Source organism: Saimiri boliviensis, chromosome 5 (assembly GCF_048565385.1).
Source record: "Saimiri boliviensis isolate mSaiBol1 chromosome 5, mSaiBol1.pri, whole genome shotgun sequence".
In the NCBI taxonomy this organism is placed as follows: Eukaryota; Metazoa; Chordata; class Mammalia; order Primates; family Cebidae; genus Saimiri; species Saimiri boliviensis.
In genome coordinates, this window is record NC_133453.1 from 43,132,173 (window position 1) to 43,152,356 (window position 20,184).

A 20,184-nucleotide genomic window follows, 5' to 3' on the forward strand; every position below is an offset into this window, starting at 1 on the left:
CTCCAGTTTTTTTGGAGTAGACTGCCTTTTTCATCATAATCTAGCAAAGGAAATTCATTTTTTTTCTTTTGTTTTCCATTAGGTCGTAGAACATCTAAAGACAAGTAAAACAATAAAATTACTTAAAAAGTAAAAAAGCAGTTATCAAAATTAACTCTTTCAGAGCATTTCATTTTTACTTTTCACACAAAAATAGATGTCACCTCTGGTCAGCCTAAAAAATCACAGAAATAATATAATCTGTACTCAGAACATTCAAACATATTTCTAAAAATTTCACTGTTGGGGAAATTTAGCAAGTTATGGTTGTTTACTCAAAGTCCTTTGGCTGCCTCTATGAGGAAGAAAATAGAAAGAAAAAAGAGAGAGAAAAAAATGTAATTTCATAATCATTAGATCACTTCTCTGTTCATACATACATAAGCATTGCCAAAAGTGATTTATAATATTAAAAAATGCTATTGATCTGGACATTCATAATTTTGTGAAGCTTTTATTTCTAAGTGTCAGCAATAATTCTCTACCTCATTACAAAACATTTATCCATTCCTACATTCAAATCCCCTGAGCTTTTATGCATTCTAATGCATTGCTAGGCTAGCAGTATGTAAAAACAAAATTGTTTGGAAAGAAATATAATTGTTCCAAGTTAGAACACTGGCAAGTTTTACTTTTTTCTTTTAGACATTAATTACTAATTACCATCATATTCATATTACTAGATATCTTATGTTTCAGCCCCTCTATCTTAATTAAACTGCAAAATTTAGTGGGATTAAAATGGCTTCCAAAGATATAGGTGGCAAGATAAAGGCTAGCCCTCCAACAAGTTGAATATGAGTTTTGGCAAGGAGATTTATCCATAACCAGAAAGGGTTGTTAGGCACAACTGGAAAAGGAGACTACCTGAATTTGCACTACGCCTTATCCTGATCAAAATAACTGAACATTTAAAATTAAAAATTTACAGCCTCCTGAATTAAAGAGACAACACAAATCTATTGAATTTTCCTCAGGGTTTTGTCCAAAGCATAAAGAAATCATAACATCCTAGAAGTCTACATATACCATAATGCATTTTTAATCAATCAACTCTTTGTCTTAAAGCCAAAAAAAAATCTATTTTTTATCATCAAATTCCAGAACCAGCAAGCACAAGTTAGTTACAGCACCACTGTAATTACAGCTTCTGATCAGCTTTGATGGACAACAACAGAAATTCAATGTTTTTAAGGAAAGATAAGCATTTTCAGCATTTATGTTCTATTTTTATTTGCACTCCTTGCCAACCCCAAGCCCAAATTAGAAATTCTAAATCTTTTGAACCTGAAAATAATTAGATTTGATGGTCATATATCTATGTAATATTAAATAATAAGGCTCTCCAGGAGCAAGAAGATAGCTTTATACAAAACCTGGTTATTAATCAGAAGACTTTAAGGCAATCTCAAAGGCAGCCAAGCCAGTCTCAAACTCAGTCACCTCCAGCAGTCAAACAGGTAAATAACTGCTTAGGCTGGTCATGAGTGCCTGAAGTCATGGATGGAGCTGCAGAAGGAAGCTGTAGTCAGGGGTAGGGAGACAACTGACCCTCAGCTCCAGCCAGTTATTCCCATGTCTTCTGATTTCTCAAGATAATGCAGAAATGCAGATTCATATGTGAAATCTTCCTATTAAAATGTTGGCACAAACATTGTAAAAGCACTGCATGGGCCAAATAAAACATGTCTGTGGGCAGGCTTCAGCCAGCTGGCTGCCAGTTTGAGATATCAGGGAAACTACAGAGAAAGAACAGAGTAAAATATTGGCATTCCCTCCCCCAACCTAATAATGCACAATCTTTGAGATTACTGTGAGAGTCTAATCAAACGAGGGTGGAATAAAGGTGTGGAAACTTCAGTTTGATCCTAAGGTAGACACTACTTTCCTACCATACTTTGTTCAATGAACTTTGTACACACACACACACACAGAGTTTGTCACAGATCCACAATTACATATCATTTCTGGAGCACTTCCATCCCTCAAAGACTTGAGGAATATCTTGCTTGTGTATCCTAGAAAATGGAAATCCATTTAAAATTCATTTATATTCCAAAAGATAGGCTGACTTTAATCACAGTTGTCCTTGTTCTTAACAAAAAGCACAATGTACATAGCATTTTGTTCTTGGGGAAGCAAATTGTTCTTGGGGATATAACGTAACCAATTCAAAATCCAGTAAGCTCATTTTCAGTGACAAGTCAAATGCTTGCTGCTACCAGGCCACCCTTGCTTTATTCATTATTCGATCTGTGATATGGTACAAGCAAAGAGTGGTAACTGAAGAAAAATAAACAGAGTGTCCAAACAGCCAGCTCTAATTGTGGAGAATGTTATTGCTCATTGTCTGTTTGCTGGGCAAGGCGACCTAGCACAGAGGGAAATAAAAGTTTTGCATCTCAACAAAAAAATAAAATTCTCTATGCAAACATTTTAATAACATAGATATCATTTTATTGCATTCCCAGAAATACAGGCTCCTTTCATCTTTGTTACCATATACATAGGCATATTTTATAGGTTTGTTATATTCCCAACTATTTATCCACTATCTATCTATAACTAACACACACTAGTAATTGGTTTAATCAGTGGTTCTTAACTCTTTTGAGAATCTGATAAAAGTTTAGGAACTACTTACTCCTGAAAAAAGGCTTTGATTTACTACATTTTGCACACAATTTCAAGAGGTTCAAGGATCCCCTGAAGAAGTCCATCCAAAGGCCCTCATTTAAGAACTCTGTTACAAAACTACTGTAATTTCATTTTTATTTCATTTACTCTAACCTCCCAAAACATTTAGTTTAGGATTTGCTCTAAGAAATTAAGGCAATGGACTTGCATTCCTTTCCTTTCTTTTTGACGTATATCTAAGTAACTGTTCATGTTTTAGAATTACCACCTGAGAGGCAGAGGCAGAGATTGCAGTGAGCCCAGATCACGCCACTGCACTCCAGCCTGGGTGACAAGAGTGAAACTCCATCTCAAAGAAAAAAAAAAGAATTACCATTGTTTAAACCAGTTAAGCCTGGGCAGATCATTAGGCTACAGACTAGCTAGGAATAGGTTACCATTCACTTGGTAAAATATATGACTTCTTTTTATTTCTGGATAAGTGCTTTTTCCTTTCCATCGTTAGGTTGTTACAAATATTAAGATGATGTGGAAAAGTGGCAGAGTATGAGAGTAGCACTTCCAGGAGATGTTTCCCACAACCACCGTATAAGTTGGGCCAACAGTTTACATTTTATAAAATTTTTTAAATGGTATAATTAACTTTAAAAACCAATATATAAACACCAGCCCCTCATGCTTCTTCCTTTATCACTAATGTTCTGCTGTCTCCCACTTGAACTTTAATTTATTTTCCCAGGCATTCCTCCCATAAAGAAGAGAAAGGATCTAAGGCATTTTCTCCATATTACCTAATGACTCATCAGCAACTATAAAATATTTTAGAGAACTACCTTAGTGGATGTCATTAGAGATGCCCGGATATGTCTATCAGGAAATGCAAAACACTGTTTCTGGATAAAGGTTTTGATCCTAGTATTTTCTCTTTCTGCAGCTGAATTTCATTGCTGAAATTTGGTTAAGCCTCACTTCCGTTTACAAACAAGGGATCACCTACTGAAACTTGCACAAAGAATAAGATGATGCAGACATCACATCTGAAAAACAAAAATGTCAACCTTGAAAAGTGGCCTATGTGGTACTGTACATGAGATTTTGCTTCCTTAGAGTTTTGCACTCATCTAAATGCCTATAAATCAAATCTATAGCATAACCTACTTTTAAAAATTAATACCATCAACAGGCTGTATGCAACTCAATTGAATTTATTTATAACTGGATTTTTATATGCATGACTTGATGTTAGAATTCAGCTGAAATAAAACATCTGAACAACCTCAAACCTAACAGCTCAGCACTTTAGATTCACTGACAAAGAAGCAAGTGTAGTTTAAAGTGAAGAACTCACTTCTACCAAAAAGAGCCCCATGCAAAAGCAATTCCACAATGATCTTAGTGAAGAGGCTACTATGCTGCTGGACCCTGGAAAAAAAAAAGGTAGCGTAAGATGTCCTGTCTTCAAGGAGTTTACTATCCAGCTGCTATCTCTGGAAATTCAATCTGTTCTTTACATTTAAAAAAAAAAAAAATGTTCTCTAAGAATCTAAAGTTTCTTAAAATTGGGAGGTCAAAATGTCATGAGGTAAAAAATGTAAGAAATCTACTACCTATCTAGTTTTAATATAAAACAAAATGCATCCCTGTATATTTCAGATCCAATTCAGGCATCCCCTCTTTCAAAAGACCTTCCAAATGCTTCTTTCCTAAGAAGCCCCTCCTCTAGGCCAATATGTGGAATTCTCTATTATTTCACTTATCACATTGTATTATAGTAATATCCCTAGCTCCATCTCCTGCAGAGGCTGGCACAATACCCAATGCTCAGAAATGTTTGTTGAATCAGTGAGTAACTCCCCTCAATGTGCTTAACCATACTTCTTAGATATAAATGTAAATTTCATCTACAAAAACGTTTTTATAGTTAGTGCCTATTTGTGCTCATGGAAATCTTTTTTCTCTAGGAGTCCAAGATTTTGGGAAATTCTGAGTTATCTATGACTATAGCAGTGTTCTGTAGTCAGACAGCACAGAAGAATGCCAAAAGAACTGCATTTCAATTCCAAGCTCAGCCAAACATTTACTCTCCCTGTGTCTACTTTCCTTATCTGAACAATGGAGACCGCAATACCAGCCTGTCTCACACATCTGCTGTGCACAAGAACTAATAAAATTTATCAACCATCTAGAAAATATTTAAATGACTTGGAAACTTTATCACAATGGAGATAAAAGAAATGGTAGCAGTTCTACCTTTTTTTTTTTTTTAAGCCTAATGCATTCTTGGAAACCATGATAGTAAAGTAGATCCTATTTCCCTGAGGAAATAATAGGAAGATTATATCGGGAGCAAAGAGTAGATATCAAATAAATATGACTTATGTAGTAATTATTTAGCTTTTTATATTGAAGTATATCATATACACAGCAAAGTACACAAAATATAAAGGAAGCTCAATGCAGTCTTTTTAAAAGTGAGTACACCTTACTAGCCATCAACCAGGTCAACAAATAGATCATTCTGAATACACTAGATGTTCTCTCATGCCTTTCCTAATCACTATCCTCTTTCTCCTTTCAAAAGCAACAAGTATCCTGAATTCCTAATGGTATTATAATTTCCTAACTGTCCTTATTATCCCATCTATAGTTTAGTTATATCTATATTTAAACTTTATATAAATACACTTATACAGTACTTTTTTTTTTTTTTTTTTTTTTTTTTTGAGATGAAGTCTCCCTCTGTCTCCCAGGCTGGAGTACAGTGGTGAGATCTTGGCTCACTACAACCTTCATCTCCTGGGTTCAATTGATCCTCCTGTGTCAGCCTCCTGAGTCGCTGGGACTACAGGCACACACCACCACACTGGCTAATTTTTGTATTTTTAGTGGAGATGGGGTTTCACCATGTTGGACAGGCTGGTCTCTAACTCTTGAACCTCAAATGATCCGTCCACCTCGGCCTCCTAAAGTGCTGGGATTACAGGCATAAGCCATTGCACCTGGCCTGAGTATATGTATTATTTTGCATCTGGTTTCTTTCATTCAATATTATGGCTGTGAGATTTATCCATGTTGTTGACCATGGCTGTAGTTCACACATTTTCATCACTGCATTGTATTTCATTATATAAACTATTATTTATCTATCCTACTATTAAAGAACATTTTGTTTGTTTTGACTATTATAAATTCGAATTAATAAAATTACATTCCAAACCCTAGAAAACAAGCACAAATATGTGATATGCTATCAATGCATAAGAAACCTTAGTGTACCATATGCAAATTGAATCCCAACACAAAACTATGCTACATAACACAAAAGTCTAACTATTAAATCATAAACCATCTAAATCTAAAACATCTGTGTATGAAACTTAATATTTCATTTGTGCTTTTTTGCCTTTTAAAATTTCAAATAAAGTGTTTATTTGCTTGCTTTTAAATAGTTTGGAGGATTTGGGCTTCTTTTTACAAAAAATCTATCAAGGTTAGTGTAAACAGATAATTTAATTTTCTGTTAGTATATTTTCCGTTAGTATATTTTCCTGCAATAAGCAGTAAATTTTTTAAAAAATCTTTTCATTATGAAAACCAAATTTTAACAATGGCTATCTCTGGATGATGAGATTATTAATTATTTTTATTTTCTTTTTGTTTATCTACATATTGCAAGCTTCTAAACTATAATGATTATAATTTTAAAAGTTATTCTTTAATGAAAATAATTTCATCAGCCTTCAAATTGTAATATTCAAAAATAATTTAAAGAAAATAGAATTTAATCAAGTAAGTTGATGTTAACAAAGTAGGAAAATTGAAATACCAGAAAGGACTTGTGGCTGCATATTTACTATGGAAATGTGATACATGCCATTGAGATTCGAATCAGTTATTATTTTGATAAGCAGCCATTTCAGAGCAAGTGTTATAAAACGAAAAATTCATAAGTAAAATTTCATAAGCTTGCTTTAAAATTATGCTTACATTTTTATTAAAGAACCATTCTAAATATTATTAATAACATTGTGTTACTCAAGTAAACATCAGTAAGTACTAAAATCATTTTCTTTAAGAAGAAAAGCTATCAGTGAACAGCTGAGTGTGGAGATGAAATTAACTACACTGGGTCATCAACAAGAAATAAGCAAACAAACAACTAGCAATGCTGAGCCTTGTCCAAAATGTTTTGCATCACAATTTAAGCTCAGATTGTGATGTGCCAAAAATCTGGCAAAGATTGATACACCAACGTCAGGACTTTTTTTAAAGATTTTCCTATTGCAGGAAGGTGGCCTGATGCATTGGTGAGGCACAGAGATGATAAAATCAGACTGCCTGAATATAAATGTTCTAATACCCCACCCCCAGCTTTGGCTGTATGACATTGCAGACCGTATGGATGCATGCGTTGTGACTCATAAGTCCCAGGGATAGCCACAAATAAGGGTTCCATTATTTGATGTGCATAAAACTCAGCCAGATGGATGGGGGTAGCAAAGCTAACATGCTTGCTACTTTGCAGAAGCCAATTATAGAATGGCTGTGAGCAGTCATAGCCCAGAAGAACCTCTCCCAGCAAGAAAGTTCCCCACCACAAAGTGTAAGAACCTGCCCAGCACAGCTTGATGACAGTCTTTATGCAGGGTCCATGCTATTTCTCTACTGGCATCAGGCACTGGGCTTCCTGCTGGCTCTGTAACCTATGCAAACACCAGAGAGAAAAAGAGTAATCCATGCCTACAGCCTCCTCCCTAAAAGTTAAGATACTGGGACTTTTTACCCCCACCCCAAAGGAACATGTGTTTGTGATATGTGTATAAATAGACAGTTTTTTGAATAATGTTATAGTAAACACTTTGTATTAAACAAACATAAACATCATGTTGAATAATTATACGATAAAAATGAGCAATGTGAAAACCTTCCCTCCATTAATCTTTGGAAGCCAGTGAAATGACTATAATGTAATGTGTGGTAGATCTTAGACCCCTGTTAACTCCGACAAACTTTGAACAAGATACTTAATCTCTCTATGTTTCAGTTTCTTCATCAGGAAAATGAGGTAATAGTAATGGTTCTTAACATGCCATGATGATTAAATGAGATCATAGATGTGAGAACTTTGGATTGTGCCAATGCCTACTAAAAGCCTAACAATGTTGGTTATTATGCAAATAATTGTACTCAGCCTGTCATCCTGTAGTTAATGGCTTCTTTCCTAGTATAAAAAAATCTTTTACTCAAGCTTATCTTACTGGCATTTTAAACAAACAATAATAAAATAACTATAATTGTAATGACAAAAATAGCTAACTATTCATTTATTATATGCCAAGCCCTTTATAAAGCTTACCTAATCTAATTCTCACAATCATCCAATAAAGTGGATATCACGATCATTGTCATCATTGCCCCCATTTGTCAGATGGGGAAAATGAAGCTTAGAGCAGTTCAGTAACCTGCTCATGATCACAAGCTAGTAAATGGTAGAGCTGAATGCAATCCTGGATCTTGTGCTGTAACCCTTAACCATTAGAGCACAGTGCCTCCCAGCAAGGGATGTCAATCATATGTTTGGTATAAAACGTATGGTTTGCATTGATGTCTACAGTTTAATGGGAAAAACAGAGACAGATTACAAATGAGAAGGAGGGAGGACATAGGCAGGCAAAGAGATTCAAGACCCTAAATGCCTTCCAGACTTAGTATAAAGAAATTAATAGGATAGGTGATTGGTGCTATGCTGATTTGGCTATATTTCATTCAAGAGCTTCTGCTACTTGCATGGAACAGGAATTTTGCTACCTAAAAGTAAACTAAGGTCACCAGAGAACCTGATAAACTAAGTAGAAAGCTCTTGGATTAGGCCAGGGGAAAAAAACTCACAAATTATTTCAGATCAACTGGCTTTTTAAATTTTACCTCTTCCAGCATTGTAAATATTAGTCTAAGTTGTTCACAAAACGTTTGTAATCCAGATTAGAATTTAGTGTCTACAGCAATAAGATGACAACACAGCTGAACAAACTAAACATTAACCAAGAGTCCCAGGAGCTAAATACCTGCCCCAGCTTCTTTCCCACTGAAAGCATGTCGTTGGGTTGTTTAAAGAGCCTCCAAGTCCCTTTCAACAGGGTGTAGAGGGGAGAGTACAAGTGTCCTTGTCAGATAGGTGAGTGTTGCAGTGCTGGTTGTGTCTTATGGGTTGGGTGTTAACCACAGCAATCAATGCTAAATTAGAGATTTAGGCAAAGCACTGGGAGGGGGCCACTAAGGAGTGTGCCTAACTTAATTTAGGTTCTATTTTTAGGTTGTATTGTTTGGGGCATGATGCTTCTATAAGCCAAGGATTTCCCAGTCACCAAAAACTACGAGACAGGTGTAGAACAAATTCTCCCTCAGAGCCTCCAGAAATAACAACCCCTACTGACACCCTGACTTCAGATTTCTGACCTCCAAAACCATGAGAAAATGAATTTCCATTTTAAGCCACCAAGAGTGTGGTAATTTGTTACAGCAGCCCTAGGAAACTAATGCACTCCCCTCAGTGGATCCAGGTGGGGGTCTGGGAATCTGCATTTTAACCAAGATCCTCGGTGTTTCTGGTACTCATCAATACCTGACAACTTCTGCCCTATCCTATTCCCTCTGGTCTCAGGAGGGCCACACTGTCCTTTCCCTTACAAACCTCATTATAAAGAACAAGCCCTCAAAAATCTGAAGCCAGGGATGCAGGGAAGACCAGGGGTTTCTCCCCAGACAGCACAGGATCTGTTTGGGGTAAAACAGATGTATCATTTACCCTTCACATCCCTTAGCTAACTCTTTAAGTGTTTAAATTAGGAGTCTAAATTCAGGAGTCTAATCAGTCTAGTAATTTAAATGTACCTCTCATTCCTGCTGAAGGGTAAGTATCAAGCCTTTCTATGTAACATTAGGCCCTGGAAGTATCTCTGCCTCTAACACCATCCCAAACATGGAATTTTACACAAATACAAAATGTTCACTCTTGGTCACATAGTGTAATATCTAGAAAAACAGCTTCTCCCCAGGTGTGAGCATCTGAATCACAGATATCAGATATAGTGAATTGGAATAATCAGGATAAGGGAGTGTGATGAGGAACAGGGGCAGCCTGGTCTTTTTTTCCCCCCAAGTAGTAAGAATCTTGGCTCTAGGAAGAGCATCACTCCCATCTACCTCACCTCAATTCCACATCCAAGGAGAAGGACTTCTATTAGAGCTCAAAGGAAAACTGCATCTCAAGAAACATAATTAGACCAAGGCAGCTGGACTTGGAGGTATGGATAGTAGAATAAAGAGGTTCAAAGTTTTCTACTCTTTCAATAAATGTTAAACGTTCTCCTCTGTTCAAGGCTGACACTTTTCTCTCTTCCCTTTCTCCTGACAAATATGGTAACACTCTCTGAGGGTAGAGATGACACATATTTAGAAGGGGTTATCATATTTAGGAGGTCTGTGCAGAGGTTTCCAAATATACATCAGACTCACTCAAGAATAATATTTAAAATGCCCGTCACCAAGAGATTCTCATTCAGCGGGTCTGGGGTGGGTGAGACTCTAACTCCAAGAAAAAGAACCATAGGCCTCCAACCTACATTGTATGTTAAAAACGTCAGTGTGGCTTATAAAGATATGACTAGATAGGGGTTTGGAGCCTGCATTTACCCGAGTGTCCCTTGTACTATAGTATCAAATAGATTGAAGATAGTAAGTGACCAGATCAGAATTCACATCAAACGCCCTAAAAGCAGCAAGACATCCCCTTAGCATTTACTTTAATTTCTGCATGCTTTAGTAATTCTAATTATAGCATGAACCAATCCTAATCAGTTTTTTGTATAATTCATTTTAGCTAAAGTTCAGAACTGCTAAAAACCAGTTAATTCGACAGAGAAACAAAATAAAACTCCATGATGCTTCATGGCCTCCCAGATAAACTGGAATTTTTCTTACCCTTCCTGTTTGACAAAGTTTGGTTTCTACCATTTAAGATTTCTGATAACCACCTATAAAAAAAAAAAAAGAAGTATCCTCAAAACCTTTTTACAAAATCAGGTAAGAAGCTAGAAGATAATGTTGTGGTTTTCTTTCATGTGATCCCTGAATTATGTAAGAAATCTCACCATGAAATTTACCATTGTGGCATACCTTCTACTATGAGCCATTGCTGCTGTTTTTACATGACAGACAAAAATCGATGGTATCAAGAGGTGAGGAGAGATTAAAACCAAACACCAAGATAACATCAAAACTTCTTTCAGTCACATCTGTCCCCGTTATTTTGCTCTCTGCACCAGTGATGGCTCAGCAAAGAAATTACTTTTACATAACTATCTGTTCTCTTTAATTACCATACCACCAGTGGCAGTTGTCACAACTATCTTGATGCTTTTCTGGCTGTTCCTTCCTTCAAATGATCCACACCACAACCATTTAAAGAACAAGTATGTTGAAGGTACAAGTCGAATATCAACAGGCCTGAGACCAGAAATAGTATTATTAGAGTCACAAACTGAATCTATACAAAGTGAAAGTTATTATGTAAATATAAATCAAAATAATCATGATTTTGGTTAATATCCTCACTTAAGCAAAAGAAGATATGTAAATTCAGGGGTGTCAGAGGAGGTTATTATTAAGTTTCCCTATGAAGTGTGTTGCTCTTAAGATAATAATTTCACTAAGTACACTGTGGAATGGCCCATGTGGAAGCAATTCGATATGACAGAAACAACAGGGCCTTTAAATCTGACAGTCCTGGTTTTAATTCTAACTCAGTTACTTACTATTTGGCCTCGTGCAAATCATTTCACTCATCAGAGCCCCAGTTGTTCTCCAATTTTTATAATGGAAATAATAATGTCTATCTCACAGACAGCATGTAAGAGCTAGAGAGGACGCTGGTAAACATTGCATTGCTCAGCGCATAACAGGCACTCAATAAACTGAAGCCTTCTAACACAATTATCAGTTTTTAAGTTAAAATATGACTGAAACTCTTTCACTAACCTTAATCATTTAAGTATTAATATAGTATATTTTCTTGCTATTTTTCTCTGGTAATCTATTCTTTTCACCATTCTTGCTTGCTACTAACCAGGAAATCATATAACGGAACCAAACCTGTTGAAATCCTGTGTAAAGGCCAGGCAATCCCAGCTCTTTGGGAGGCTGAAGTAGGTGGATCACTTGAGTCTAGTTCAAGACCAGCCTGGACAATGTAGCAAGACCTTATCTCTACTAAAAAAATAATAATAATAATAATCAGTCAGGCATGGTAGCCCACACCTCTAATGCCAGCTACTTGGGAGGCTGAGGTGGGAAAATCACTTGAGCCCAGGAGATGAGGCTGCAGTCAGCTATGATCATGCCACTGTACTCCAGCCTGGGTGAGAAAGCAAAACCCTGTATTTAAAAAATAATAATAATGTGTAAAATTTAAAAAGAAAAACAACATTTTGCATGGGGTTGTAGAAGTGTTTGCCAGTGAATAAAGTAAACAAGAAGAGGTACTGCACAGACACTGGGACATCTCTTAGGTTATCTCACGAGCCAATTCAGCTTCCTACCCATTTCTTGCCTAGGTTTCACCTAATTGAGATTGTCAGATAAGCAACAGCTGATATGAAAGATATCGCAGTACTCTACCATTAGTAAATAGCTCACTTTTTAGTAAACACCTAGTCATGTATTTAAATGGAAAAGAATATATCAACACTTGTTTAGCTAGAAGCAATATTCATAAGCAAGCATATGCTGAGTTTGCAGTTTTGACTGAACACAAAGGTTCACAAAACTTCCAGAAGTTATAATAGCTAAGATAATACCTATTTCTAATGAATAATGCAGTTTTTATTTATAAAAATACTTGCCTTGCCACTTGTTTTCAGTCATTTGGTATTTTACCTATAGGATCGATCATTGTCATGTTTAAAGTACACAGTATATTCTCATATAGTTGAACAGCAATGATGAAGGGTGGTTAAAGCAATATGACTTCAAGTTGAGAAAGACCATTTACAGCACACAGCAGCATACTCAATTTTTTAATGAGTAATTCTGAGAGATCACACAAGAGTCAGAGTGACATCTCTAAGGAATTGCTGATAAGGACGTCTGGTTGGGAACAGTGAGCCATGCTAGGAATCCTTGAGCAGAGTAGGGAAGATGATGGCAGTATTCATCTAACTACCACACTGGAGAAACAAACCACAGCCAGAGAAGGGTGGTGTAGCAGGGATGTGTCCGCAACAACTGTCTTGATGGCTATCCATTAAGGCTGAAAGATTTCCTTAGCATCTGAAAGTTCCCATTCACAAGATCATGCACAGAACTAAATGAGACTTGAAACAAAAGATAAGAAATTGTATCTATTTCATTGACATTTTATCACTAATTTTCAAAAATAAATCATAAGACGCTAATTTTGCCAAGGACTTTTTGAAGAGAAAATGAAATATTTAACAATGTTTCATAACATAATAGCAACAAAGACCAGGAAGGTTATGGTACAAAAAAAAAATACCTACAGATACCAGAAGTAACTGATATGACAGAATTTAATATAGGACCTGACAGCACAGCACAGTGGCCCATTAATCAACAATTATTCACTAACTATGTGTATAGTGCTAAAGAATTTTTAGGGAGAAAGAATTAAATGAGATCACTGCCAACATCAGTCAGGCCAAGAAGGACATGCAAAAGTAAAAAGGGGCATTGCAGAAATGCCCGTCCCTGAACCTCCAGCTCCACAGCAAATCCAAAGCAATATGACATAGCACAGGGAAGGCTCATCATTCTGACTTCAGTCTTACTCTCCAGGCTCGGATCAGGGCTTTCTCCCAAGGTCAGATTTCCTGTGTTTGCTAATGCATCTCAGGCCATGCTAGATAACTCTTTCAATCCATTAGTGTGCACTATTGATCCTACTGGTCTTTCTTTAGCTTTATGAGTGATGCCTTTTACGTAAAACACTTGAGAATTCCTAAACCATGATCACCATGGGGTTAATCCAGGTAATGCATAGAAGTATAATAACAATAATGCTCAATTTTAAGATTTAGTATGGATTCTCCAGAAGCAGACCCCAAGTAGGGAACAGTGGTAGGGAAGTGGGGAAGGGAGACAAAGAAGGAAAAGCATCTAAGAAGTCAGCTGCCAGAGTGGGTGCTTAGAGCTGAATTCTCTGGGGAAGCTTTGAGAACTAGTGTACATAGCTTCAGAATTATCTCATCTGAGGGCGAGGGAGCTGGGGTATTTTATATGTCACCTTTAGAGAGTTATTAGATGAAGGCTGCTGGATAAGCAGGCATATTAATTCCCTAGAATAAACTGCTGTCCATGGGCAAATTAGCATTTGAGGGGCAGCCCTCAGACACAGAGATGCAGGTGCTGACAGTAGAAAGTTCACAAGAGCAATGTGAAAGGTCCTGGGGTTAAGGGTTGTCTCTGATAGCATCTGCCACATTAACATTCAGATAATTAGCTCTATTCTTGTTTATCCACTAGAATAAGTGACAAATTAATTCAATGTGAAAGTACTAGGAAAATAACTAATTCTTTTTAAAAATAAAACTGTAGCTTTTTTCTCACTGTTTACAAAGAACATTTTCAGCCAACGCAAATGTTCAAGATATTTTTGGTGTTTAATCTAAGAAAAGCTATCATAAATTTCTGCCTAGCTATTCATTTTTGCTCATTTCTTAAACTATAATTTTGTTTGAGAGTGGGTCTCACTCTGTTATTCAGGCTGGAGTGCAGTGATGCAATCATGGCTCACTGCCGCCGTTAACCTTCTGGGCTCAAGCTATGCCCCCACCTCAGCCTCCTGAGTAGCTGGGAGTACAGTTATGCACCACCACACCCAGCTAATTTTTGCATTTTTTTATACAGACAGGGTTTCACCGTGTTGTCCAGACTGGTCTTCAACTCCTGAGCTGAAGTGATCTGCCCTCCTTGGCCTTCCAAAGTGCTGCGATTACAGGTGTGAGTCACTGCACCCAGCTTAAACTATAATGTTTAAAATATTAAAATATATCATTTGAACCATGAAGTTTGATTCCTCTGACATGTTTCATCTAATTTAATGTGCTAATTAGCATTTCCAATTTATATTTGTGCTTTTTTAAAGTCAAATTTGTTTTTACAGATTTGTAAAAAGGTGAATTCAAGAACTTACTGACCCTAAGCTTCCATGCGCTTATGGCCGTATCAGTTGTTTTCTGTGCTGATTTCCCCTGCCCCATTGCCTGTGAGCTCCTTAAAGTTAAAGGGACTAGGTCTAAAATTTCTCAATATTTTCCAAATTTTTAAAAAGAAGTCAGGTTTACTTTCCAATTTTTAAAAGAAGTCCTGTTTTGCTTTCAGTAGTTTGGAAAGGTGAACTGGAATCTAGTGAAATTTCTCCAGTGCTAAGAAATGCTCCTTATAATATACAACTTATAACTCACCATTGTAAACTATCTGACCTGCTTCACCTGATGGTTTTCCCATATTTCACTAAAGGACCCCAGAGCAGGGGAGTTCTCCCAGCAGAGCACTTCATTAAATGACTGAAACTTTCTCTTTTATTCTGAACTCTGTCTCTCAGTAGGTCACTTATCTTGTACTACCATAGATTCTTCAATTATAAAAAGATGATTTGTTGCTAATTACCTTGATTCACACACTAATTGGGCACTAGAGTACAAGTCACTACACAGAATTAGAGGATCTCTATACAGCAGGCTCAAAACCAACTTTAAATAAAAGGGTTTAATATCAAGTAGCTTATACCAAGGTGCAATTAGTATTAAGAGCATTCAAGTCACTTGGAAGATAAAGACTGAGTGAACAGTGCTTTCACAAGGAAATTCTTAACTGTTTCTGTAACTGCTGATTTTTAATGTTTTTATAGTTTATAAAAATGTGTCCAGTTGAAGTAAGATTTTTTAAAAGAGTAAAATTAGCCAGGCACAGTGGCTCATGCCTGTAATCCCAGTACTTTGGGAGGCTGAGGAGGGCAGAATGCTTGACCCCAAGAGTTCAAGACCAGCCTGAACAACATGGCAAACCCGATCTCTACAAAACAATTAGCCAGGCATGGTAGCACACTCCTGTAGTCCCAGCTACTCGGGAAGCCGAAGTGGGAAGTTTGCTTAAGCCCAGGAAGTTGAGGCTGCAGTGAGCTGTGATTGTGTCACTCACGCCAGTCCAGGTGACAAAGTGAGACCCTGTGTTAAAAAAAGATGCTATTGAAATATGAATTCAATTATTAAACTACTATTATAGAACAGAAATTATACTTAACAAAGGGAGTCCATTCCTTAAAAAATAAACAGATAACATAGAGAAACAAAAAAACAAAATGAAACAGTTGATATGAGATTTGTTGCCTTCATTCTCTGGCCCTCTGTTACCATGATACTCAAATCTTAAATGCCGCCTAGAGGGGCGAGAATAACAGAAAAATAACTTCCATGTGATATACTGAAATTGGCAGAGCCAAGGAGGCAGGGGACAGTAGAAGACCTCTCATTGTTCTTCTAACCTCCACTGCCTTATTGAGGTATTGTCAATTATACCATCAAGGTATCTTTATCAGGCATTATTCTCTTAGTTTACTTGGCATGATCTCTTTTAGTCTAAGAGGTGACAAGGGACATGGTTGGAGAGCTAAATCTGTCACTCAAAAAATTAATTATTCTTCCTACTAAATACTCTGCTAGAAAAATGCAGAAAGCAGCAGTGGGACTTTGTAAATGCTATCACATCTGTGAGTGTTTTAGATGATATTAGTTCTTAAAGGAAAAATAGGCCATACCAAAAAAGTCACATGACCAACAGCTATCTTATCAAAGTGCTTTGCAGTATAAAAAAGTCCTCTGACATTGTCCCTTATACAGAGAATTTAACATTAAGTGTACAGGCAATAAAAGTTGTATTGTTTATATATGGGGTGACTTCAAATCCTGATTTGTCTAGATTCTGCCTGGTCTCTCAATCCAATTTTCCCGTGTCACTCTCAACAATGTCCTGGTTTGGACTATTGATTAGATGATCACCTATTTATATAGTAATCTATGATAATAAAAGGAAATTTTATGATATTTTATTATATAAAACCCCTATACTACTTAAATAGGCCAAGTTGGCAGGAGCTAATTCATCTTTGACTTGAATTTTACCAACAGACAGAAAAAATCAGAATATCCATCCTGATTTTTTTTATTGTACTTTAGGTTCTGGGGTACATGTTGTATATGTACATACATGGTAAGGTGGTTTGCTGCCTTCATCTCCCCATCAGCTATATATGATATTTCTCCCCTCATTATTCCTCCCCACCCTCCCCACTTCTGCTGTCTCTTCCCTAGCCTCCCCCTACTGACCACAGTGTGTGATGCTCCCCTTCCTGTGTCCACGTGTTCTAATTGTTCAACACCAGCCTATGAGTGATAACACATGGTGTTTGGTTTTCTGTTCTTGTGTCAGTTTGCTGAGAATGATGGTTTCTAGATTCATCCATGTCCCTATGAAGGACATAAACTCATTGTTTTTTATGGGTGCATAGCATTCCATGGTGTATATGTGCCACATTTTCTTTATCCAGTCTATCGATGATGGACATTTGGGTTGGTTCCAGGTCTCTGCTACTGTAAACATTGTCACAATGAACATACATGTGCATGTGTCTTTATTATAGAGCAATTTATAATTCTTTGGGTATATACCCAGTAATGGGATTGCTGAGTCAAATGGTATTTCTATTTCTAGGTCCTTGAGGAATCGCCACACTGTCTTCTACAATGGTTGAACTAATTTACACTCCCACCAACAGTGTAAAAGTGTTCCTAATTCTCCACATCCTCTCCAGAATCTGTTGTCTCCAGATTTTTTAATGATTGCCATTCTAACTGGTGTGAGATGATATCTCAATGTTAGGTTTTGATTTGCATTTCTCTAATGAGCAGTAATGATGAGCATTTTTTCATATGTTTATTGGCCTCATTGATGTCTTCTTTTTTTTAAAGGAATACATTAAATGTGTCCAAGAGTTCTATGACCAGCTACCCAGAAACATGCAACAATTGATCACGTTTATCTATCTGTTATCAGACTAATAGTCACAAGACTATTTTATATAACTGATGGATGCAAATATAACTATCTTTTTTGAGTACTTTTTTTTTGTTTTTTGTTTTTTTGAGACGGAGTTTCGCTCTTGTTACCCAGGTTGGAGTGCAATGGCGCGATCTCGGCTCACCGCAACCTCCGCCTCCTGGGTTCAGGCAATTCTCCTGCCTCAGCCTCCTGAGTAGCTGGGATTACAGGCACGTGCCACCATGCCCAGCTAATTTTTGGTATTTTTAGTAGAGACGGGGTTTCACCATGTTGACCAGGATGGTCTCGATCTCTCGACCTCGTGATCCACCCGCCTCGGCCTCCCAAAGTGCTGGGATTACAAGCTTGAGCCACCGTGCCTGGCCCTTTTTTGAGTACTTTTAAACACAACTTATAAATTTTTAATGGAGAAAACATTTTAAGTTTGTTCAACACTGAATTTTATAAACAACATTAAGCCTTTTCATCATATTCAGTGTCTTCTGTCTGTAAAAATCAGAAGATTATTATTGCTAACTAACTGTGTGAGGGGAACATAAACTTTTTATAAAAAAAAAGCACTTTGAGAAATGATCAGAGAGTGCAAAGAGGAGATATTTATCTTATCTATATTTACCCATCAGAGTTCTGAGAGCAAAATATACAAAAGCTCAAAAGCCTCCATAGAAAAAGTACCTAAAATATCCTTTTCTAACTACTATCTCTAATTCAAGACATATTATTCAGCATCTACTATATTCCAGGAACTTACATGTTACATTTTTAATAGACCCTACCTGTGTTTAGCTTGCCATTTTGGCTTTACCCTACTTCTAAAGCTTCCTGTTGTTGTCTAGAATCTACTCTTCCCCAGTCTCAGTCTGTAGGGTTAGGACGAGGGTCTCTGACTTTGTTCCAGAAGAACAAATGAAGCAGGAGAGAGGCCTGAGACAATCAATGTATTCCATCCTCCTAGTTCATCTGGGGATGAACAGACACATGACTCACACCAGATCAAGCAGTCCTAAACAGAGCTAATCCCAGACATTTTCCTGAGGAGCCATTCTCTTCTACTGTACTTAAACCAAAAGAATACAGGGTTTAAACTATCACAACTAAACTGTTCCCACATCAACCCTGAGACTGGCACCAATACAAAAGAAAGAGACTAAAAACATGGAGAAATAAAAACTGGGTCTTCATTACCTCCTCAGGCCCCTACATCCATCTGTACTGGAATGTATTCCTCTTAATCCTCCCTTTACATGACCAATAATTTCCCATTTTACGTTTTCTGTCCTTTCCAACTAAATGTCTTGCTTAATAGATCTGATTTTACTAGAAATAAACTAAAGACAAGTAGTAGCTTGTACTTCCTTTCTCTTTTATTTCTGTATCTCCTTTTACTCATTATTCTTAGCTCTCCAATAATCATCAAATCAAGTTAGCATTCATCAGAAAATATTTATTATTGTCAGTTATATAAAGAACAGTGTTTCAAACTAATTCTCCAAATGATTGTTTTTAGTTGCGATGCTGATTATTATGATCATGGCATCACCAGGAGGACCTGGTTGATTCTCATAATCATTTAACAGACTTTTAAAAGTTATAGATGCCATCTAAATTAGTAAACATGCATGTAACTCATCTATCTGTAGACTTGGATTAATTTAATTACGGTACTCAACAAGCAGACGATTATCACTTAAAGGGGAAAATGCTAGAAGTTTGCTTTATTGGTTTTCTTAATTACATATATATAATTCCATTAAACTGAAAAATAAGAGTGCCATGAGCCTTTGTCAAACTGTTAAATACATTCCTTTTTCTGTATTTTAAATTATTCACTTTCATTCCAAAACCAAGCTTTCTTCAGCAAATTCCTTATTTGATATTGAGAATACAGTAAAAAAAACAAAATCAGTTTCTCCTGTACTCTCACTCAACAGTCAACACAAAAGATTCTGTGACCAAATGTAGGGACAGGGGTTCCCCCCATACATCAAGCAAGCAATCAGTTCTGCAGTAGACATCAGCTGGGTGTCCTCTAATTCAAGTCAATCATGACACTCTCTACCTGGAGGTAGTTCAGACCCTAAAGGTTGAGGCCTTGGTCCCCAAGACTTCCCCTCCCTATCCTCCATCCACCACCATTCTGATCCCAATGGTAAGTCCCAGGTTATTTTACCTGTGCTTCTGACCAATCAGCTATAATCAGGGTTCCCACAATCCCCTCATCAAGTTTGACTAATTTTCTAGAGTGGCTCACAGAACGCAGGGAAACACTTAGTTACATTTTCTAGTGTATTTAAAAGGCTATTACAAAGGATACTAATGAACAACAGATAAGAGATGGACAGGGCAATGTGTGGGGGAACTGACACAGAGCTTCCA

The 20,184-nt window shown here is 36.8% G+C and overlaps 1 protein-coding gene across 5 annotated transcripts in view; it reads right to left on the reverse strand.

Moving 5' to 3' along the window:
* PLCL1 (phospholipase C like 1 (inactive)) overlaps positions 1 to 20,184 on the reverse strand; it is a 364,459-nt gene that overhangs the window by 272,681 nt on the left and 71,594 nt on the right. The window contains exons 1-2 of one of the 5 annotated variants that reach the window (XM_074399310.1): positions 4,025 to 20,184; positions 1 to 3,713 (exon numbers count right to left, since the gene is read on the reverse strand). The exon at positions 4,025 to 20,184 is cut by the window's right edge and continues 19,966 nt beyond it. The exons of 2 other annotated variants lie outside the window; for them this stretch is intronic. The gene's annotated coding sequence lies outside the window, so the exon portion shown is untranslated. 2 more of the 5 variants (XM_074399311.1, XM_074399309.1) reach the window with 2 other exon arrangements.